The 25199-nt window shown below is 41.3% G+C and overlaps 1 long non-coding RNA gene across 1 annotated transcript; it reads left to right on the top strand.

Annotated features, from left to right (window-relative positions):
• The first annotated feature begins 14985 nt into the window (after nt 1-14985).
• LOC140520683 (uncharacterized) lies at nt 14986-24718 on the top strand. Its single transcript, XR_011972609.1, has 4 exons — nt 14986-15070; nt 18668-18820; nt 18977-19218; nt 24355-24718. It is a non-coding gene; the product is annotated as an uncharacterized lncRNA (long non-coding RNA).
• Nucleotides 24719-25199: the final 481 nt, after the last annotated feature.

Consider the following 25199-nt stretch of genomic DNA (forward strand, 5'->3'; position numbering starts at 1 on the left):
AGGCTATTTAGTCTAGAGAAGATAAGATTGGGGGAGTTGGGGTGGGGGAGGGAAAGGTCATGATAGTTGTCTTCAAGTGTATGAAGGACTGACACTTGAAGAGGGATTATACTTGTCCTGCTGGGCCCCAGAGGAAAGAATTGAGAATAATGGGTGCAAGTCGCAAAGGAGAAAATTTAAGTTTTTAGATAAGGAAAAACTTCCAAATAATGAGGTGTCCAAAAATGGAATGGGCTGCCTCTGGAGTGAGTGCATACCTCTGATTAAGGAGATCTTCAAGGAAAGGCTGAATGAGAACTTTGGAGGGATGTTGTAAAGGTGATTTTGGTTTAAGCTTGGGTTGGATGGGATGACCTCTGAGGTCACTTCCAACCCTGAGATTCTGTCATCATGTTGCTAGTTGGGAAAAGCCCTGCTCAAGAAAACTAAGTTGCTTTCTACATTTTCTCTGAAGGCCTTCCTTAAAGTATTATAGAAACGCGAAATGTTAATGTTATTGTTATTATTATTATTATTAGGGCAGAGAAATGGTGAAGCTTGTTCTCTACTTGGGCCAGTTCTACGATCCTGTGATTGACATTTGTACTGCTACAAACAGGCATCTCCAGAAATTCTTTTCCTGAGGTAGGATAGCTAAGTACCATTTTCTTTGTCCTTTGACTCCCTGAATTTTACTCATGTTAGGCCAAGGACGTAGTCTCTCTTAATCTTACACACTGACACATACAAAGACACTAGCAATGTGACCCTGAGCAAGTGGTTGAACTATGTTTGCCTTAGTTTCCTCATCTGTCAAATGAGTGAGAGAAGGAAATGGCAAACCCCATCAGTATCTTTGCCAAAAAAAACCAACCCCAAATGGGGTCATGGAGAGTCAGACATGACTAAAAAATGCCTGAACATACATACATACATAGAATCTGTCTGAGAAAAATCATCAGGGAAAGACCTCCCTCTCCCCCAAGGAACCTAATATACTCTTAGCCTTCAGAAAAACACTGGAAAATACATATTCCCCATGTGTACCAATTGAAAATGATGATCATAAACCTAGAGCTGAAATTCAACACCACTACCACCAGTACCACCATTTTATAGATGGGGAAACTGAGGTCATGAGGAAACTGAAGTCATGAGGGAACTCAATTTTTTTTTCTTTTTTTTTGCCCAAAGACACAGAGGGATAAGTGTCAGAGCAGGGGTTTGAACCCAGATCTTATTGCTCCCAATTACCTGTTGTTTTCATTGTAGTGTTATTCAGTCATTTTTCAGTCATATATGACTGAATGACAAATGACAAAAACCCCATTTGGGATTTCCTGGCAAAGATACTAGAATGATTTGCCATTTTCTTTTCCAGCTCATTTTATGATGAGGGAACTGAGGCAAACAGGGTTAAGTGACTTGCCCAGGGTCACATAGCTATCAAGTATCTGGGGTCAGATTTGAACTCAAGAAGACTCATTTTCCTGACTCCAGACCCAGTGCTCTATCAACCTTACCTCCTAGCTGCCATTTCATTGCAATCTGCTGCCTTTTTTATAACACTTCATACTTTTAAACTTTATACTCTTAAATGCATTTTCATATCCAGTGTCTCATTTCAATGATAAAATCTCTATATGTTACATAAAATATTAAAAATAATACATGGCTTTTACTATTTGGGAACTTTTCCCCAGAATTCTGAAACCCAGGTTTTAGAATTTTGGGGGGGAAAATAGTTATCAGTTATGTTTGCAAAGATGGTAATTTCTCCCTGACCTACTTAATTATCACAGCCTTCCTAGAAGAAATGGGTTTAGAATATGATTGAAGGGAGAGGACAGAAGCTAGGTGATTGATTGTACAAGTACAAAATAAGCCTAGTTGGAGACACCTACAATGACCCTTTAAGACAGATATCTCTACATGTGTAAGGGTAGCCTCATGTACACACAAATACAGAAGCATATAAATACATAACATTCCTCCATAGCTATAACTACAGTGTGGCAACTGAGACTTTTTCTTGTCCCAAAGGTACCAAAATTAGGGCACATTGACATTCTGCCCACAAACACTGGAAAAAAGACAATACTTGAACCTCCCCAAGTTACTAAGGACGTATTTTGAATTTGGGACTATTAACTCTACTACAAGTACTCCAGCTGAAATGCTGGGGACAGGAAATGCTTAACTGAGAAGAAATTATGAGAGAGATCATCCACCCCTAATTAATCACAGAAAGATTCAGACATCTCAATTAAATCAATTGATTCATCAATCAAAAGTAAACTTGGCATGAATAGGTCTTTGATCAATTTCAAAGGACCTTCAGGGTTTAGGGTCATTGGATAAAAGCAGATGACACCACATAGAAAATATCTTGTGATTAGTTGTTGAAAATCAGTGATGCCCCTTGAGGCTATGTAGAGAAACAGAGAGCTAGTTCAGAGCCAGTCAGTTGTGTGGCTGTCAAAACGCAAAGCAGAAAGATTCCTGGAAGTGATTCACTCCAAAGAAGGAAAGAGAAAAGAGAGTTTTGTCTCTCTGCTCACAATGAACAGGTAATGACCTTTTGAACTCTGAAAAGTTAGAAGATCCAGAATTCTCATTTATGTCAGCTGCAGTGTCCTCAAGTAGTCAGCTGTGGCATAAGCAAGTGAGGGTGACAACCACATCTATAGTTGGAGTTGAACACACCAAGGACAAAATTGACACACCAAGGACAAAATAGACACACCAAGGAAAAGGCAATTTTGAGGACTCTACAAAGAGACCAATCCATGGTGCCCAGAAAAGAGCTACACCCAATGGAAATTTGATGAAGATTCCTCCAACCTTAGAGAAAAAGACATCCAATAGCAAGGAGGTATGAGCCTACGGTTTGGTCATATGTACTCTCCACACAAGAGTGTGCCCCAGTTTCAAGCTGACAGCACTTGTGTTCCTTTGGCAAAATAGAAAAAAATAGAACTTAATACCAAATAGCAAGAAAAATTAGTTAAAATATGAAGCCAGTAACCAGGACATTGAGGTGAGAGCTCTTCCTCATCTCTGCCTCCCTCATCCATCTTTTACCTAATGGCTTCCCCAGCAGCTTTGTGCCAATGAGTTGAGATCTCTGTTTCAGATTTGTATATTACTCCCCTTCATGCATGCCATAGTTGAGCCAAACTATCCTCCCTGCACTATAATTCTGAGAGTCTTCTTCTTCCAGATTGATACTTTTGTGATGGTAAACTAGGCCATTTTTTGTCTCAATTTTTTACTTAGCCCTCAGTTATTGAAGGGGCTTTACCTCAGTTAAACTGAGACCTGGGAAACACTTTAATTTAGAAAGGCTAAGATCACCCACTGAATCCTGGGCCACAAAGTCATTCTGACTTTTGCTTGCCATTGGACTTTGATGACTCTGGAGGAGAGAGTGAGACTGATGACTTTATACAGTTCTGCCTCACTTAAATCCAATTCACGTACAAGTCAAAACATCACTGTTGTGACATCACCAGTCCTCTTTGAGAAAAAAGGATGAATAACAAACAACAACAATGTATGACATTTCATGTCCTTTCTTTATGCCTTCAAAAAGCTACTCTCCCCATGGCAGAAATGCCCTCCTTCTTCACCTCCATATCATAGATCCTTAGTTTCTTTCAAAGTCAACACAAGCATCACCTTCTATATCTTTCCATTTCCCCATTCTGCTAGTACTTTTTCTCTTCCCTCTTGTACTTACATATTTATTTTATATTTCTACACATATGCATATATGTATGTCTCTATGCATATACATATCTGTATATATACTGCATACATGTGTGTGCATATATATGTGTCTATACTTACACACTCACATACACATTTAGGGCAGCTAGGTGGTACAGTGGATAGAGCACCAGTGCAGGAGTCAGGAGAACCTGAGTTCAAATCTCACCTCAGACACTTGATATTCACTAGCTGTGTGACCTTGGGCGAGCCAGTTAACCCCAGTTGCCTCATCCTGGGTCATCTCCAGTCATCCTGATGATGAATATCTGGTCACTGGATTCAGATGGCTCTGGAGGAGAAGTGAGGCTGGTGACCTGCACAGCCCTCCCTCACTCAAAACAAAGTCAAGTGCAAGTCATGTCATTATATCTCTGATGGCATGGTCTTCTTCAGCAACGAAGGATGAACACACACGCACAATATATTCATACATGCTCCCCAAATAGAATTTAAGTTCTTGAGGGAAGGGAGCTATTTTGTCTGACTCTTCAGCACCAATAAATGCCTGTTGATTGATTAAACTCATGAGACAATACACACACCCACAAAGGGTATATTTCATGCTACTTGCCCTAGGCAGAAAAACTGTTAATTACATCTATGCTCTTATGATGTAAGTATGCAGACTCAGACAAAGAGAAAGACTAAAACATATTGGAAAATTAAGTTTACATTTTTACAAATCTCATTGAGTAGATGAATAAATGCATAAGTACAAATAGTACCTAGCCCTGTGCCTAGCACCTGGTACAAAGCAGGAATTTAATAAATTCTTGTTGATGATTGATCAGTTAACAGAACATTACCCATATGCATATTAGCATTTTTCCCATTTATGCCTCAGCTTCCTTAAGTCTTTCAAGTAGGAAATCTGCTGTAGTTCATTCTTGTCTCGTTTTTCAGACATGGGATGGGAAATGATATTAGAGTTGCTCTCTCTACTAAGAGTATGAATATGAAGTCCAGGACCATTTAGATGAGGTCCACTGAAGGAGTATGGACTTTATCATAGGCTATATCTCCTAAATGCTATTAAGGGGTAGCTAGAACTTGCTATGGTCTTAGGATGACTAATAAAGAAAGTGGTATAGTGGAGGACAAGTCAGGAGACCTGATTTCTACTTACAATTCTGATACAAACTTTTCTACTTAAAATTCTAATACTAACTATAGCCTTTAAGGAAAAAAACTTCTTCCTTGGCTATTTCCTAAACTGTAAATGATTTAACTAAACGATCTCTAAGGTGCTCTTCTAATATAAACATTTAGAATTCTCTGATTTGATAGACTTCTGTGTCAGGCTTAAGATTTGCTAGAGGAAGGGAACTTTAAATTTGATTAGAGAGCATGGACTAGATGGACAAAAAGCTAGACAGACAGAAAGGGATGACAAGTCCCTTTTATTATCCCTCTGAACAAAATAAAGATAGGTGAACTAGACCAGTGATGTCAAATTCAAATAGAAATTGTTGTTCAGTTGTTTTTTTCAGTTGTGTCCAACTCTTTGTGACCCCATTTGGAGTTTATTTGGCAAAAATACTGGAGTGGTTTGCCATTTCCATCTCCAGCTCATTTTACAGATAAGGAAACTGAGACAAACAGGGTTAAGTGACTAGCCCAGGGTCACAAAGCTAATAAGTGACTGAGGTCAGATTTGAACTCAGGAAATTGAGTCTTCCTAACTCCAGGTCTGGCACTCTATCCACTCTGCTACCTAGACACCTAGAGTAGAAATGGGAGCCATTCCAGTAGAAACAGGGGTCATTAAACAGTAACTAAGGATATCTTTGGACACATATTAGCTTAGAAAACCACATATTAATATTATCTATGTTCTATTGTATTTTTATTTATTTTGTTCAATATTTCTCAATTATATTTTAATCTGGTTCATCAGCTGTCCTGAATTTTATGGCTGCATTTGGCAGATCCTGAGTGTTCAAAAATTCTGAGCTAGACGAAAGTACAGTTAGGCAAATTCAGAACTGTTAGAATGACCAGACTCCCTCCCCACCCCCCCTGCCAAAGTTATCATTGCTGGATCAGTTGCCCAGTTGCAAGTTAATCCCTAGGAAGGTATTTCAAAACCTGAACTTACCTTTGTGCTATTTAATATTTTTGTTGATGAATTAGATAAGAGAAAGATTGTATGGAGGAAGGTAGAGGCAGACAGAAAAGAATGGAAAAAAAGGAAATAGGTATTTATTAAGCACTTTACCATGCACCAGGCACTCTGCTAACTGATGTGTATGTATTATCTCATTTGATCTTCACAGTAACCCTAAGGAGATAGGTGCTGTGCAAAGAGCACTACAAAACTGGGATTCAATGGACCCAATTGTAAATTCCTTCTCTGCCACTTACAGACTGTGTACCTTTGGGGAAAACACCTAATCTCAATGAATTCCTTCTATAAAATGAGTGGGTTAGATCAGACAACCTAGAAAGTCAGTTCTAGAACTATGATCCTATTTGTAACCTGTTTATGCTTCTCAGATTTAAAGATGACCCAAAGTTAGGAGAGATAACTTAACACAATGAATGGCAGGATCCAGATCCAAAAATATGTCCAAAAGCTAGAATGTTACATTGCATATAATAAGATTAGACTTAAAAGAGATGTTATCTATTGGTCCATAGGATGCCCTTATCCCACGAAAGGCTTTTAGCTCTAGGCTCAAGCAGACTGGGTCCAGTCATAGGAGAGCCTGACCACAGAGATGGGATTTAGGGTTTTTCTTAGACTCTGGTTCATGATGTCCATATACAGAATATCAGGGAAAATCTCTTAAATAAAGTTTAGGTATGTCTCATATCTAGTATCTACTCAAAAGATATTAGCAGGCTCAATTTCAGAAAGGTACAAAACTATACAAAGTAGTAAACATCAAGTATAGGATGGTTATTTATTTCTCCCACAATAAGAAAAAAAAGTCTAAAACACAAAATATCTGTAAGTGCATTTTAGCAAATACTTAAAACATGAAACTCTTTGTGAGCAGGGATTTCATTTTCACCTGTGACCAACACTGCCTGAACAACTCACAAATTCAGATCTCTTGACATACCAGGGGATGGTTTAGGCTTTATCTCTTGGGCTGCAGAATATTCCTGGTGGTGATGTTTTTTCTTTCTCTGAGAAGTGCTGGAGTTGGAGCTCCCAATAACTGGGGCACCCAAGATCTACTGATCTCTCAACCTCTCAAATTAGCCATTAGAGCTAGAAACTTCCATCCATCTCTCAAGATGGCTGTTCTGTCACTTATGCCCAAAGGAAGAAAAGGCAGCTAGGGGCTTGAGGTTCAATCTCAAGTTCACCTAGGAAAACACATATTTGCACTGCTGTGCACATGTATCTACCATAGGGATTGCTAGGAAGATAGAAGGGAAATTCCTTCCCTCCCCTTAGTATACTTTGAGAAGAGAGCTAAACAAGTCCCAAGTAGAACCTTCAAAACAGAGAAAGAAAGATAGGCCGACACTTTTCCTTTCCTTTTAAAGTCTACTGGGTGGATAGCTCTCCTTGCCTCAGTCACTGATTTCTCTTTGACATGAAAACTCCATCACAAGAACCAAGTGACCCAATCAGGAGCTTCTGGTCAGGCATGTCCTTTAGCAAAGGGCCAAGGCATACGCATCCCTTCTAACAAAACCAAAGTATGCATGCTTCTCTCCCATTAGAAATGTTCTAATCCAACCCCTCCACTATAGAAATAAATGGAAAGTCTTACATCTGAGATTTTTTGTTTGTTTTTAATCAGCTTCACACAATATAAGAACTATGACTAGAGAGCAATTCATCTGAAAAAAATAGGGGACAAAAAAAAACCTAATGCAGTCTTGGGCTGCATTAAAAAAGATCTAATCTCTAAAATGGGAAAAGTGATAGTCCCATTTCATTCTGCTCATTATTATGTGCTTTTACATTATACCTAGAGTATTATATTGAGTTCTGGGTGCCAAATTTTAGGAAGAACATTGATTAGCTGGAGAGCATCTAATGGATGGCAACTAGGTGTCTTGAGATCATGTCATATATGAAGTTCAGTTGAAAGACCTAAGAATAGTTGGAGAAGGTTTGGGGGAGGGAGAAGGTGATGGGAAGATGATAACTCTCTTTAAATTTCTGAAGGGCTGGCAAGTAGAAGAAGGAAACAACCCATCCTACTTAACCCTCAGAAGGCAAATCTAATGGTAATGGGTAAAAGGTTTGCAAAGAAGCAAGTCTAGAGTTGAGGAAAGAACAAATATCCTAAGAATCAATCTAAAAGTGGAACAAAAAGCTTCAGGAACTAGTGGGTTCTCCTTCAATAAAGGTCTTCAAGAAAAGATTAGCTAAATAAATAAATAAGTGAAATTTTTAAAAATTCAAAAAAAAAAAAAAAGACTAGTTCATTTACTGGGAACATTGTGGAGGGAAATTCTTGGTCAGGTAGTAGTTAAACTGAGTGGTCCCTGATGCCCCTTCAGTCTCTGAGATTATGTTTGATTTTGCAAGATTAACTAAACACACCCTTGGGCCCCAAATCAAATTGGGCAAAGGGAAATGCTAATTGTGTTCACTAACCCCAATTCAGTACTCTAATTTGTACTTTTTTGTCAGAAAAAGTCATGGAATCAGGAGATAGAAGTATCATGTGGGAGGGATAACAAGTAGACCAGTGTAGCATGTAGAGGGGAATAAAATGGAAGAAGACAGGAAAGGTTTGAAAGGGACAGGTTATAAAGGGCTTTACACAGATTTTATGATCCTAGAGGTAATTAAGGAACCACTAGAATTTATTGAGGGGAGGGAGTGGTGACATGGTCAGCCGTGCTGAGTGGAGGATGGACTAAAGTGAGAAGAGACTTGAGGCAAGGAAACCAACCAGAAGGCTATTGCAATGGTCCAGGTGTGAGGCGATGAGGCTCTGCACCAGGGTGGCTGCTATGTGAGTAGAGAGAAGGGGACCTACATGAGAGAGGTGGCCAAGTTCAGCATACAGACTTCAGCTGAGATGCAGTTCTGGCTGATCTCCACCTCTCTCTACCATCTGCCAATGTCAGAGTCTTCATACTTGTTTAGGATGACTTCTGCTTCACTCATCCTCAAGCCCCCCTTTAAGGTCAGGGTCCCATTCAAGACCATATCAAAGGTCTCTGAATAGTTTGTCCTCAAGTAAAGTGTGAAATCCTCTGAAAAGTAAGTTGTATAGTTTTCAGAGCATATAGTTTAGCGGGGGCGGGGGGGGGGAGGTAGGGGGGTAGGAGAGAGGGAAGGGGTTGTTCAGTAGTTTTAGTTGTGCCCAACCTTTCATTGGGGTTTTCTTGGCAAAGATACTGGAGAAGTTTGCCATTTCCTGCTCCAGCTCATTTTATAGATGAAGAAACTAAGGCTAATAAGAACTAAGTGACTTGTTCAGATCACACAGCTAGTAAGTATCTAAGGAAGATTTGTTCTCATGAAGGAGTCTTCCTGACTTCAAACCCAGCACCCCATCCACTGTGCCACCTAGCTGCCTTTGTATCTTTTTCCAAAATACAGTAAGGGTGAAGGAGGTGTGGTGTGAGTCAGAGAGGATATCTCTCCATCACCAGTAGCACAAGAAGCACCTAGAGTGACTTAGAGAAGGAGCACAAGGCAGTAGGAAGATGTGCTAACAGAGGAGGTCAAAAACAATGTTTCTGAATCCCAACCTCCTATTTAGAGAACTGGGGAGATGAAGTTGAATTTCCTTGTCAGAGTGATCCTAGAATCTAGCCTTCTAACAAGGAAGGGATGGGAAGTTAGGTAGTACAGTGCATGAGTGCCTAGCTTGGGATCTTCTTGAATTTAATTTTGACTTCAGATGCTTACTACCTATGTGACCCTGGACAAGACACTTAATCCTGTTTGCCTCAGTTTCCTTATCTGGAAAATGAGCTGGAGAAGGAAATAGCAAACCACTCCAGTATCTCTGCCAAGAACCCCTCCCCCAAAAAGGGGGGTCATGAAGAGTCAGATACAACTGAACTAGAATAACAAAGCAGGGAAAATAAATTTCCTGGGCAACAGCAGCTCTGAGAGTTGACTCTTGTGTAACTCCAAAGTTCATGAGTTCAAAAGTCCCTGAATTTGAGATTTCTAACACAAGACCTTCTGGAGAGTTTTCTGATGCATACTATTCTTTGAGGGGGGGAAATGTTGTCTACATTGTTCCTGCACAGATAATAGTTGGAGAGCAAAGTCAGTGAATCACTTAGACAGCACAAGACTGAGCAAGAATGTTTATATTGAACCACAGGTGTAGATTTGTGTACTACATAGGGAGCTAGGTGGCCCAGTAGAGTGCCAGATCTTGAGTAAGGAAGATCCAAGAACAAATCCAGCCTGAGATACTTATTAGATTGTAAGCCCCTAAAGAGGAAGTACTCTTTTGCCCCTTCTTTTATCTCCAGCACAGTGCCTAGTACATAGTAGGTGTTTAATGTTTTTGATTGATTACTAGCTATGTGACCTTGGGCAAGTGGCTTAACCTCAGTTTGCCTCAGTTTCCTCATCTGTAAAATGGGGATAATATTCGCACTTAACTTTGGGGTTTTTGTGAGGATGAAATTACATAATAACTGTAAAGCAGTTACTGGTACATAGCACACTTAATAAGCGCTATATAAATGTTAGCTATTACTATGAGACTTAGAGACATATATATATATGTATATATATATATATCTGCAGAAAAGAGGGAATCACTAGAATGACAAAGGAGTCACTTAATAGCAAACCCAAGGTCTGTTCCTTTCTTAGGGGGAGCACATGGGCTATTTGAGTACAGTACACTTCTGCATTTGTTTATGGGCTACTCTGATTCCTTAGCATCTTATGCTTTTTCTATGGGTCTAGTTGATTCTTCGGCTGCCTTGTCACCCTGGAAGATACTTCTCACTCTAAAACAACCCTCCTCCTATTGGTGAGCTTCTCCCAGAACCTTCACTATGAAAAAGTGCCCACGTCACAGCAGCCATCTACTCAGCTCCACTTCTAACTCTCCACACGTCCACTCGTACCTTCTCCAAATCCTTTTTTAGCATAGTCTCTCCACATTAGAAGGTAAGCTCCTTCAGGGCAGGCCTTCCTTTCTTTTTGTTTATATTTGTATTACCAAAGTTTAGCACAGTGCCTGGCACAGACTAAGTCTTAATGCTTATTGACTACTTGACATAAATAAAGGCTGTCCCATATCCAATAACCATGTTATACATAGAATACCTTTGCAGGAGGAGTCACTATTATTTGCAGTGGGGAGGATTTAGGAATTCAGGTGAAGGAAAAGCCAGAGAAAGGAACCTTGATTCTCCAGTATGGACAGTCACCCACCAAAAAAATTGATTTGGCTAGGTGTGAGCCCAATGGCTTTGACAGTATCTGTGTCTTGTGTGTTATTTCGTATTGAATTCAATTCAACAAAACATTATACAGAACAATGGGGGAGATACAAAGTTTTAGATAAAATAGAGTCTCTAACCAAATGGAGTTTATTATCTAGCAGGGGATGAGTAACAAGTAACTATTGTTGTTTGTTGTTGTCTAGTTATTTTCAGCCCCATTGGACTCTTTGTGGCCCCTTTTTATTGCGGGGTGGGGAGGGTTTCTTGGGGAAGATAGAGTGGTTTGTCATTTCCTTCTCTAGTTCACTTTACAGATAAGGAAACTGAGGCAAACAGTGACTTACCCAGAGTGATACAGCTAGTAACGTCAGGGGGCTAATTTGAATTCAGGTCTTCCTGACTCCAAACCTGGTGCTCAATTATCTACTGGGCCACCTAGCTGTCCATAGGTAACTGTAACTTATATGATTACATGATAGATACAATAGAGAAAAGCAAATGTGATACATTGTTTTAGGATGAAAATCCTTTAGTCCCATCATTCTTTTCATATCCCCTTGTCCCTCCCCCATCCAACTTCATCACATTAGTACCTCTCAGCCCTGTTTCCAGCCTGTGCCACCCATGTCATACACTTTAAAAAAACCCTACTTTTGAGTTCCATCTGGATCAGCCAAGTTTTGATGACCCAGGAAATTTGAGAAAATTATCTCAACAACTAATAGCTCCATAGCTAGTATATAATCAACTATTGACTAGGTTTGCTTTATTTGACCTCAAAAGACTTGTCTTCAGAGCTGGGGTAATGAATGGAAGATGCAAAGGGGTTGCTTTGGACTAGACCAGGAAAAGCCTCTGAACAATTAGAGCTCTCCAAATGGTAGCTGCTTAGAGAGGTGGTGGGCTCCCCCTCCTTGGGAACCTCATGTAGTATCTGGATGACCCCTTGTCTGGTATGTTACAGTGGGGATACCTTTTGTGGGGGAGTTGGACTATATATGGCCACAGAGGTCCCTCCCCACTCATATTTTTGTGGTTTGGGGATTATTCAACAGTTATTTAATTTGGGCATTTCTCCAATTCATCTGGATGCTTCCTGATTACTGCCTTATTCATTAATACCTCCTCTGGATAATGGGCAAAGGAAAGAAAAAGAGAGGAGACACAAAATTTTTAGTTTTGTTATAACTTAACACTTCAGGTAAAATTTGAAACTACCAATTTAAACGAGTTTGAATATCAGTGGGTTTCATTGACCCAAGTCATTTATCTCCCACTGCACGAAGTAAACAGAAATTGCCTGTATGGTGTGAGACTATGATAGAATCTAGTTTCTTGTTCTCTACTCATTCATCAGAGTACTTTTGTCAAAATGTGGGAGTATATATAGTGCAATATGATTTCTTAGGTATCTTACAAATAGCTGAAGTTATATAGCACTTTAAAGTTGACACAACACTTTAGATTATCTCATTGGAACCTCACAATGTCCCTAAGATATAGGAAGGGGGAATATTCTCTCCATTTTAGAGGGGAAATTGAGGTTCAGAGAGGTTAAACAACTTTGTCCAAAGATACACAATAAGTGGCAAAGGCAGAATTTAAACCCAGTATTCTTTTCACTATACCTGACCTCCTTGAGTACAATGGGACATTGAACAGGTTTTAGCTGTGGCCCCCATCCAACTCCTATCATCACTTATGGGAAAAATAAATAATATAATCAAACAAACCAGAAGAAAGAAGTGGAAGACAGGCAGAAAGTTTCAAAGACCAAGACACTGAGGTCCTAACAGAGACCTAAGATAGTTATATCAATGTAGAGAAGCAGTGGAGATAAAATTCCAGTGGGCCACCTGCTTTTCTTTTAATATTTTGAGGATTAGTTAGCAGATCTGATCATTAATTTTCACCTATTAAGTTTACTATTGGCTTCTCACCCATTATAAGACCTTGCTCTGAAAGTTCTACTTCTGCTCTCTTAGGGTGTAGGAAGAAAGGTTTGCTTCTCAGTTCACATTTGCTCAGGTTAACATCTCACAATTAGCCTTCACTTCACACACCATTAGGAGTAAGGAGAATTAGGTTCTAGTTCTAGTTCCAAAATCACCTACTTTCCTTCTCTCTAAAATCAACTATACTTGTGCCCTTCATATCTTGGAGATTAGGGCCTTGGTGCCCACACTATCTGGAAAATCTGAGTAAAATTTTTTGATCTTCCCTTCATAGCAGAGAAGAAGTCTGAATTATTATGTATTAAAAGATGAAATATGTTGATATTATATAATACTATACACATATTTTATGTATTTCTGAGTTTCTAAACATTTTCTGTGTCATCTGCTGGCCTTCTTTATCTATCAACTGTGGCTTCCACAAAACTCCAAGATAATTCTCATTTAATTTCTTATGCTGACCCAAAAGATGTCAAAACCAAGATGGGGAAAGTCAAGGTGTGGAAGGGGTAACTGTACTTTCCTCTCCCATTCCTTCCAAAGAGGGTAATCGCTGCCAGGTGTGAGAAGAAAAGCAACCTACATAAACTAATCCAGTCACATCATTGTGGATGACTAAGACCTCCTTAAACAGCATCAAAACAAATAAACCTCTAATAATTACCTCTGGTGAAATCCATAAATCTCTTCTCAAACTGTTTTTAAATGTATCAAATACAATATCTAGGATTACAAAGAAAACCAATCTATTAAGACAGTTATCAAAATAAAAAAAAAGTTCACAAACCCCAGGTACAACTTCAAGTCACACAATTCCAGCAATATGACGACAGAACATTTTTGGGCAAGGAGCCACCAAATTGGTGGATCAACTTTAAGTGAGAGTTTAACGCCAGGTTAGCTCCTTTTAGCTACTTGCTCCTCCCCTTCATATATTTTTATCTTTCTCTACTTCTGAACCTGAAGATTATCTAAAAGTTCCTCTTTTTCCCTCCCATGACAGGGAGCAATGTTGCTACATACTGGTCATTTACAAATTGGGTGTTTTTATCTTTATATCCAGAGACTTTCTTGTTAAAAAAAAAAAAAGCTTAAAGTACCTTCTCCTTGGGTACATAGTGCTGTATGGACTACTGGAATGGAATTTTTAAGACTGTGATGAATCTGGTGGAGTGAAGACTTTTGTTGATTTGGTATGCAAATTACCCTCTAAATACAATTATTGGAGTGTTACAGACTATGCAGTCTGTGGTCTGCCCCTTGTGCTCAGCTGACTGTTATATGAGTTGCCTAGTTCCAAAGGCTGAGGTCAAGAAACTTCCAGGTATAAAAAAATGAGGAATTCAATTTGCGCAAACTGTGGCCACACTGAGCTACTCAAAATGCCATCTTTGATGATGAAACTGCAGTTGAATAATTTCCTGGATTTGAAGAGCGGCAGAAACGTGCTCAGGGACACATTCACGACTATCCACCCACATAAGGCCGGGGGTGCAGTCTGCCACTTTCTGTGTTTCTATGTCATGCCCCTGCTCAAAGCCCACCTTAAGGTGGGGGGAGCTCATGACGGGAAGGGTTGCTCCAATGTATTACTCATCATCTACAGAGAGGCAAGAATGTAGCTAGAGTAAGAAGAAAAAAAGACTGGCTAGATATCCATCCATCCACCCATCCACCCATCCATCCATCCATCCATCCACCCATCCATCCATCCATCCATCCATAAGACCCTTCTGTGGCACGCTCCTTTCCCCTGTCAAATCCGGAATCCGCGTTTTACTTTTCTCCACCCTCCCCCGCCCCCAGGGTTAAAGCTCCCCCGCCGGGAGTAAACAAGCGGTCTAACCAAGCAGCCCGGTTGGACCTGCCCCTTTCTTCCCGTTTCCTGCCCCAAAACTAGCAACAGGCCCCGCCCCTAGCAACAGGCCCCGCCCTCCAGCTCCTCTTGGCCCGGGGGCTGGGCACCCTCCGGTTACGGCGCGCACCGCCTTCTTCTCCCTAGTCCATTCGCTGCGGTCAGTGTTTCTCCCTGTGGTCAATGTTTCTCCCTGTCTCTCCCTGCCCGACCGAGGCAAAGAACCGCCCTCCTCCCCGGGGTGTCCAGGCGCTTTGCCCCAGGCCGCAGGGGCTGTGGTGGGAGGCTCCCATTCTGGGGGTTGGGGGGGTCGGGAGCGCCAGCTGCAGGAAGGGGCGGGGGCACGTCCTTGGCCTTGCTCCCCTTCACATTCCCCAGAGCCCGCCTGGGGCCTAGCGTGCTTCCCTCCTTTGCAGCCTGCTTGGCTGCCTGGGCCCCCGCGCTGGCTCCCGGCCCGCTGGCACCAGGCTTGGGCCGCCGCTGTCGCTGCTTCCTTGCGCGCTCGCGCGCACACACCACCAACACACACACACACGCACACTGCACACTGCACTCTGCACTCCGATGGTCTGGATGGGCACACAGGCCACATCATGCACACCCCTACTGCATGACTGACCTTGGCCACACCCTGCAGCCATGCAAAGCGGCTTCTTCCCGGGCCGCGGGAGCGCCCACTACTTATGCAAACAGCAGACCTTGCGCCAAACTTCTCCGGGCTAATGGATTCTCCTCCCCCCAAGCTAAACTAGCTCGCAGCCCTTCCCGCTGCATTAGCGTGTGGCCTTCCTGCCCGGGTACACATGAAGGCTCCCACTGAACACAGACCAGACTGCCGGCACAGCTTTCCTGAGCCCACCTCTGCACTTTGCCCGGCCAGAATATCGCCCTCAAGGAGGTAGCTCAAGTTTTCATGAAGTCAAGTTAGAGCAGGAGGACTTGGAGAGGAGGGTGTGGTTCACCTTCCCGGGCTTCCTTCAAGTCTCAGCAAAAATCCCTCCTTCTACAAGAATTCCCCCCTCCTCTTCAATGCTAGAGTCTTCCTCTAATATTATCTCTAATTTACCCTGTGTACATTTGGTTTATTATATATAGTTGTTTGCAAGTTGTCACCTCCATGGGAATGTGAGCTCTTTGAGGACTACTTTTGCATTTCTTTGTAGCCCCAGTGCTTATCGAGTGCCTGGCTTAATAAGTAAACTCAATAACTTGACTGACTGAAATGACACACTCCCCCTGTCACCCCACTCCCATTCCATCCCGACAATGACCATCTTCCAAACTGTCCCTTTTGGGAAAAATCAATCTTTACATTATTTCTGCGAACAACTGTATATAATAAAAGAGATAGACACAGGGTAAATAAGTATCTCCACGTGTCAGGGAGTCTAGACTTTGGGGATTGGAATCAGGAGAGCAGGACTGTCAAGACTGAAGCAGGCAGAGGGTGGTAAGGACTTTCCAGGTCAGATATCACATAATGTTTTGTTTTGCATTACTTTTCCAACTTACCTATCCTTCCTGTTAGAAGTTAGAAAAGGTGGGTTGGTATCTAGTATACATAGATTCTATATTTACTAGCTATATGGCCAAAGGAAAGTGACTTTACCAGTGTTTAAATCTCAGTTTGTCTGTAAAATAGTAATAGTAATTGCACTATCTACCTCATAAAGATGTGATGACGAAAGTTCCTTATAAACCCTAAAGCACTATCAAATGTGAGTTATTATGGTTATCTGTAGCTTATCCCTCTTCTGGACTTAAAAACTCCTTGAGGTAGGGATCCATTCTTATTTAAACCTTGCATCTTCCCCAGCACCTTAGGGACAGTGCTCTGTTCACTGTCAGTACTTCTAACACATTTGCTGGCTTACCTTGAATGGCTCTACGGCAGGTAGTTGGCACTGTGATCCACACACAGGGCACTATGGTCTTGGCTGGATCAGAGGGTTAGAAGATGTGTGGAATGAATTGATACTTGGAATAAGTCAGTTAATAAACATTTATGAAGCACTTTTTGGATCAGGTACTGTGCTAAATAATGAGGGTACAAAAAAAGGCAAAACCAAAAGTCTCTGCCCTCACTCGGCTTATACTCTAATGGAGGAGACAACATGTTAAAAAGCTGTATATAGAAGATTTACATAGAGAAGGACTGAAAGTGAAAAGTAATCACAGAAAGTAATCACAGAAGGAAGGCATTGTCATTAGTGGGGGACCTGGAAAGGCCCTTTACAAAAAATAGAATTTGAGCTGAGTCTGGAAATCGGAAAGCCAGGAGGCAGAAGGGAAGACAGGCAGTGAAAAGACTCAGTCAGAGATGGAACACAAGAAAATCAGTGTTATCAGATCATAGAGTAAAGGAAGAAGTAAGGTAAATTTTGAAGAGCATGTAATGCTGCTCCTGGGCTGGTTCTGGAAAAATGAATGTGTTTCACAGATGGGAGGCACTGGAACTTTTGGTCTCCAGCTTCTAACAGATTCACTCTTAATCTGGTCAGACAGGCAGACACCTTAGGAAGGCTTAATAATCAGCTTTATTCTAGTCTACTCTTCTCAAATGGTTGCTGATAATGGGAGAAACAGCTCCTACAGCATTCCCTAATCACCCTTCTTGCAGGGACTGATGAGAAGGGGATGGGGAGACAATTACCACTACATCTCTATGGGGTTAACTGAGACAGGCACAGCTTGTGAACTCCCCTAAATCCCCTCAAGCCTCAGTGGGGGCTGGTTGAGATAGTTACATGCATCCTTCTGTGCATTTTTGGTGGTTTCCACTCCCTCACTGACCAGTGCCCACTTGCTTTATAGAGCAACAGACAAAGAAGGCATTTTGCCCCCAATTAAGCTCACAAGTTAGCTTTAGCAATATCATCATTTGGTGCAAGTGTAATAAATATTGATTATGTCATCCCCATATCTCATTGCGCAGCCTCAGTAGAACTGCTCATCATTATGATTCCAGGAATTACTATCTAGAATCCTTGGAGCTGTTCTGGGAGTTATTATCTAACACCTGGAAACTAAACATTGCCATGGCCATGAATCCTGAGAAACTAAACTCTAAAAGGATAACAAAATCCTGCTTACATACAATGGGTAAGAGAAAGGTTATAGGCAGTGGCAATGTCTTGGTCCAGGGAAAGAAGCAGCAAAGTCTTAAAGAACCTGGGACAGTTAATTACCACTACTTTCCCTTGAGTCATGAATTATTAACTTAGGAAGGCATATGCAGAGTAATGATGCTGAGTCAAATGAGCAGAACCAGGAGAAAACATAATTATTATGATTATGATAATGCAAAGGAAAGCAAAAGTTCTGAATGACTTCAGAACTCTCATCTGTGACCATAGTAATTATTTTCTATTTATCTTGCATATAGCTTGTTTTGTACATGTTTGCATGTTGTCTTCTCCAATTAGATTCTAATCTAATTGATTATATTAATAGATTAATTAATACATTCTAATTCTGCCTCCTTGAGGGCAGCTTAGGCACCTTGCCTCTTTTTATTTCTCCAGTGCTTAGCACAGTTGATTGGTTGTTGACCTTCATTTTCAGAGGACCAAAATGACATCACCATGATAAACTGAAGTTTCAGTGTGTTGTACTATGACTGATCAGACCAATGTGAGCTCAGAATGCTCTACCATAGATTGGGCACACATAGTCTGTGTGACTATTTAGGGTGGTTACTTCAAATTTGTGCATCCTACATTTCCTTTGTGCTATCTCAATTCTGCTTTGTTCATAGAGCACAGCACCTTTTCTGATGTGGGCACACCATGCTGAGCAGTCCTGTGTCAGTGTCTCCCATGTCACAGAGTCGAATCCAAAGTTCTTGGGAGAGACCTTGAGAGTGTCCTTGTATCACTTTTTCTGACCACCATGTGATCACCCACCCCATGTGAGTTCTCCATAAAATAGTCTTTTTGGCAGGCATACATTTTGCATTCAAACAATGTGGCCAACTCATCGAAGTTGTGCTCTCTGAAGCATAGTTTGAATGCTTGGCAGTTCAGTTCAAGCAAGGACTTCAGTGTGTTGTACTTTATCCTGCCAGGTGATCCTCAGAATCTTGCTAAGACAGTTCAAATGGAGGCAATTCAGTTTCCTGGCATGGCGCTGGTAGACTGTCCATGTTTCACAGGCATACATCAGTAAGGTCAGCATAATGGCTCTGTAGACCTTCAGTTTGGTAGTCAGTCTACTGACTTCGGAGCCTCCCAAACACTGAGCTAGCTCTGGCAATGCATGCATCAACCTCATTGTCAATGTGTATCTCCTGAAAAGTACAGTACCAAGGTAAGTGAACTTACCCACAGCATTCAAAACTTCTCATTTGTTGTAACTTATGGTTCCATGTATGGATGGTGTGGTGGTGGCTGATGGAGCACCTGTGTTTTCTTGGTGTTAATTATTAAGCCAAAATTAGCACAGGCAGCAGAGAATTGATCCATACTTTGTTGCATCTCAGCTTCAGAGGCTGCATTGAGTGCACAATCATCTGCAAACAGAAAATCATGCACCAACACTCCCTCCACTTTGGTCTTGGCTTGTAGCCTTTTCAAATTGAAGAACTTACCATCAGAACAGGAGTTGACCTTCATGCTGTGTTCATCCTCATGAAAAGCATTTGACAACATGGCTGAAAACTTAGCACAGTACTGCTCATAGCAGGTGCTTAATAAATATTTATTGGTTGATTGACTAATTGATTACCTCTTAACAGAAAGTTGGTCATCTACAAATGTGTAGTGAGACATCCATTTTCTGACTTGGCCAATGTGTTGATTTGTTTTGCTCATTGTACTTCTTTGTTAGAAAGAAGAGTTCTGCAGTAGAGGGAGGGACATACAAAAGAAGAGGAGTCTTTGGGAAGCAGCAGTGATTCAGAAAGAAAAGAGCACTAATAAAAGAAAAAGAAGGGAAAAAACCTCTAGTCATTCATTCAATTTTACATTAGTTTTTGATGGATCTGTGATTTCAACAATGTGACTATTCCCTTCAGTGATATAGATTGCATCCCATCTATGCCTGTCCATCAAGTATATTTCTTATTCATAACCTGTACATCTGCCATAAGAGGTGCAGCTAATTTACTAGACTGCTTCCTCTAGACCACTGACATTAATGAAAGAGGTATGGTACTGGGGCAGAGATGGGGAACCTGCAGCTTTGAGGCCACATGTGGTCTTCTAGGTCCTTGGGTGTAGCCTTTTGGCTGAGTTCAATTTTTACAGAACAGATCCTTTTATTAAGGGGATTTGTTCTGTGAAGTTTGTATTCAGTCAAAAGGCCACACTTGAGGATCTAGAGGGTCACATATGGCCTCGAGGTTTCAGGTTCCCCACTCCTGTTCTAGACTAACTTCTTTTTTTTTTTTTTTGTATGGTGTAACTTGACTAGTAGTATGTCAGGGCAATGAATGCCATAGACATAATATACTTAAATTTCAGCAAAATATTTGTCACTCTTGTGCTATTCTTGTGGATAAGACAAGAGAGGTATGGGGTAGCTAAATGATATGATAGTTAAGTGCATTCAGAACTAGTTAAGTAATTCAACCCACAGAGTAGTTAAAAAGAGTACATGTGAACTCAAATCCAGTATCCTAGGGATCCGATTTGTCCTTGTCCCTGAACCATTCAATATTGTTATCAATGTCTTCAGTGAAGCCTTGAAAGGCATAATTGTCAAATTTGCAATTGACACAGCACTGAAAGGGATTGATAACACTACACTTTGGATGACAAGATATGTCACAAATCCAAGATCTAAAAAGTTATGCTAGGCTAATATTATGGGCTAAATTGGATGAGATGTGATGTATAAAGATTTGGTTCCATTCAAGAAGGAAAACAGTATCGTTCAGAAGGAATGCTATCTAGTACAGAGAGGTAATGACTTCAGGGTAAATAATGAGACATATATTTTTGTACATGGCCATTGAGGAAATTTGTTTTGCTTGACTAGGCATATTTATTACATGGAATTAGTTTTTCTTTTCTTTTTCTTTTTTAATAGTTTTATCTATTTTTAGATTCTGACATTCATTTCCACAAAATTTTGAATTCTAATTTTTCTCCCCATCTGTCCCCTCCTCCTACCCCATAACACCTTGCAGTCTGATTACCCCTTCCCTCAATGTGCCCTCCCTTCTATCACATCCCACCCTTCCCTTCCCTTCCTTATCTCCATCTTCTCTCTTTTCTTGTAGGAAAAGATAAATTTCTATACCCCATTACCTTTATTTCTTATTTCCCATTATATGCAATAACAATTCTCAACATTCGTTTCTAATACTTTGAATTCCAACTTCTCTCCCTCCCTTCCTCCCCACCCATCCCCACTGAGAAGGCAAGCAATTCAATACAGGCTATATATGTGTCATTTTGCAAAAGATGTCCATAATAGTCATATTGTGTAAGACTAACTATATTGCCCTCCATCCTAACCTGTACCCCCTTAGGGGCAGCTAGATGGTGCAGTGGATAGAGCACCAGTGCAGGAGTCAGGAGGACCTGAATTCAAATCTCACCTTAGACACTTGACACTCACTAGCTGTGTGACCTTGGGCAAGTCACTTTACCCCAATTACCTCATCCTGGATCATCTCCAGTCATCTTGATGACTATCTGGTCACTGAATTCAGATGGCTCTGGAGGAGAAGTGAGACCGGTGACCTACACAGCCCTCCCTCACTCAAAACAAAGTCAAATGCAGGTCATGTCATCATTTCTCTGATGGCATGGTCTTCTTCAGCAAGGAAGGACAAACACACCCTGTCCCTCCTATTTTTTCTATTCTCTCATTTAATCTTGTCCCTTCCAAAAGTGTTTACTTTTAGTTACTCCCTTTTCCCATTTGCCCTCCCTTCTATCATCCCCCTCACCCCACTTGTCCCCTCCTCCCTTACTTTCCTGTAGTGTAAGATAGATTTTCATACCAAATTTAGTGAGCATGTTATTCCCTCCTTAAGCCATATGTAAAGAGAATAAGCTTTACTTTTCCTCTCTCATCTCCTCCCTTTTCTCCTCCATTGAAAAAGACTTTTCTGATCTCTCTTATGAGTGATAGCCTGCCCCATTCCATTTCTCCCTTTCTCCTCCCAATATTTTCCTCTCACCCCTTAATTTTACTTTATTTTTTTTTATGGATATCATCTCTTCTGATTCAACTCAACTTGTACTCTGTGTGTGTGTGTGCGCGCATGTGTATAATCCCTCCACCTACCCAAATACTGAGAAAAGTCTCAAGAATTACAAATATGATCTTTCCATGTAGGAATGTAAACAGTTCAACTTTAGTAAGTCCCTTATGACTTCTCTTTCCTGTTTACCTTTTCATGCTTCTCTTGATTCTTGTGTTTGAAAGTCAAATTTTCTGTTCAGTTCTGGTCTTTTCATCAAGAATGCTTGAAAGTCCTCTATATCATTGAATGACCATTTTTTCCCTTGAAGTATTATACTCAGTTTTTCTGAGTAGGTGATTCTTGTTTTTAATCTCAGTTCCTTTGACTTCTGGAATATCCTATTCCAAGCCCTTTGATCCCTTAATGTAGAAGCTGCCAGATCCTGTGTTATCCTGATTGTATTTCCACAATATTCAAATTGTTTCTTTCTAGTTGCTTGCAATATTTTCTCCTTGACCTGGGAACTCTGAAATTTGGCCACAATATTCCTAGGAGTTTCTCTTTTTGAGTCTCTTTCAGGAGGGGATTAGTGGATTCTTTCAATATTTATTTTACCCTCTGGTTCTAGAATATCAGGGCAGTTTTCCTTGATAATTTCATGAACGATAATGTCTGGGCTCTTTTTTTTGATCATGGCTTTCAAGTAGTCCCATAATTTTTAAATTGTCTCTTCTGGATCTATTTTCCAGGTCAGTTATTTTTCCAGTGAGATGTTTCACATTATCTTCTATTTTTTCAATCTTGTGGTTTTGTTTTTTAACTTCTTGGTTTATCTCATAGTCATTAGCTTCCCTGAACTCCACTCTCTTTTTTAAAGAACTATTTTGTTCAGTATGCTTTTGAACCTCCTTTTCCATTTGGCTAATTCTGCTTTTTAAAGCCTCCTTCTCTTCATTGACTTTTTGGACCTCTTTTTCCAATTGGATTAGTCTATTTTTAAAGGTGTTATTTTCTTCAGCATTTTTTTGGTTCTCCTTTAGGAAGCTACTGACTCACCTTTCAAGCTCTTCTATGGCCTGAGCCCATTTCATATTCATTTTGGAGGTACTGGAGGCAGAAGCCTTGACTTCCTCTGACTATGCATTGTTCTTCCTCATCTGAAGGGATGGAAGGAGATACCTGTTCACCAAGAAAGTAACCTTATGTGGTCTTATTTTTTCCCCTTTTTTGGGCATCTTCCCAGCCAGTTACTTGACTTCTGAATCCTTTGTCAAGAGGAGCATCCTAGTGCTCCTCCTCTCCCAGGACTGTGCTCAGGGCTGAGATTCAGATCAGCTGCTCAATTCCCTCAGAGGCTTTAAGCTGAGCCACTGGGACAATGGACCCAGGCTGCTTCAGTGGCCACCTGCTGCTACTGCTGCTGCTGCCTCTGCCACCACCTGGGGCCAGTGCTGGGAGGATCCTGCTCCCCTCTCAACCAGCTGGGAAAGCTCTCCCACAATGACCTTTGAAGCTTTCTTTGGCGCTTGTGGGTTAAGGGATCTGGGACTCTCCCTGCTGGGGATTCTGCCCCATGGCCCATTCCAGTGATGTTCCTGCCCGTGTTGTGTGGCCAGGACTGGGTTCTGCTCAGCTCAGTGTCCTGTGGGGTAGACCTTTCCTGTTGGCCTTCCAGGTTACCTTTGGCTGGAAATCTTTTTCACACTGTCGTTCTGTGGCTTCTGCTGCTCTAGAATTTGTTGAGAGTCATTTTTTACAGGTATTTTGTGGGCTGTCGGGGAAACGCTAGAGTATATGCGTCTTTCTACTCTGCTATCATGGCTCCACCCCCAGTTCTTTTTCTATGGAGTAGGGAATGGTAGGGGAGCTAGATAATGCAGTGTTTAGAACACTGTACTTGTAACCAGGAATACTCATTTTCATAAATTCAAGTCTGGCGTCAGACACTTAACTAGCTGTGTGACTCTGAGCAAGTCACTTAACCTTGTTTGTCATAGTTGCTCATTGATAAAATGAGCTGGAAAGGGAAATGGCTAACCATTCTAGTATCATTGCCAAGAAAATCCCAAAATGAGGTCATAAAGAGTAGGACATGAATGAAAGGACCCAACAACCACAATGACAACAAAAAGGGGAATGGGAAGGAGAGAAAAAAGATTTTTGTTTATATTTTTTAATAGAGAAGGGATGCCACAGATGTGAAATGTTGCATGCACTTTCAGATGAAGTTACAGTGTTACAAGAGACTTTTCATGAACTAAGAATAATCTGTACATTTATATAAATGTAAAAACTTTCTTTTCCAGGTCAAGTCCAGTGGCACATCCACCTGTTGTATTGCTACAAGGATTGTTCCCCTGGATGGTGGCTGGAGGCCCAGCTAAAAGCAGGCCTGGGGAGGGGGGAAGTGTGGGGGTGGGTACGACTGTTATTATCTGGCCTGTTCTGTTCTGTATAGGGTGCTATGCTGTTTCCACCCAGGTATGAGGGGAGGTGGTGGTGGAGGTGGTTTGCCTCCTCTGGAACATGATGCCTTAGTGCTTCAGTCACTTGGATGTGCCTCCTGCAGCTGTGGCAGCTAAAAAAGGAGCCTCAAGAGGTTCAGATATAATTTGAATCCATGCATGCTTTGCACGAAGTAGATGATTAATAAATATTGGATCAGATTGAGTTTGTGACTCCCTGAAGATCATACAGATAGCAAGAAGTGCCATGGTTCAAATCCAGCTCCTCTGACTCTCAATCCTGTTCTCTTTCCATCCTCTTCCATTACAGTGGATTTCCAATCTTTTCTTCTTCAACTCCTGGATTCAGACTGCAATTTCTCTCCAAACCCTACCCCTTTCAGTTCAATTCTTTTGGGGTAGGAAGGGAAACCAGGGGAGCTGGCCTAAGAGTCGGGGTGGGGGTGGCTGGAGAAGAGGCTTCTCCCAGTAGAAAACAGGATGGGGGAGGGAGGAGAGAGAGAAGGAGGGAAAAGAGAAGAGCGGGAGGAGGCGGAGGACTGCCACTCTGATCCAGTTTCTGACTCCTCCTACCTCCTTAGGGTAAAGAGGGGTGGGAGTGAGGTGGGCAGGGTCTGTTTTCAAAGTTGTACACAAACTACCCCTTTTCTGCCCTGGGCTGGTTTTCGGGGACACCCTGCACCCGC

The sequence above is a fragment of the Notamacropus eugenii genome, chromosome 1, assembly GCF_028372415.1.
Source record: "Notamacropus eugenii isolate mMacEug1 chromosome 1, mMacEug1.pri_v2, whole genome shotgun sequence".
NCBI lineage: Eukaryota > Metazoa > Chordata > Mammalia > Diprotodontia > Macropodidae > Notamacropus > Notamacropus eugenii.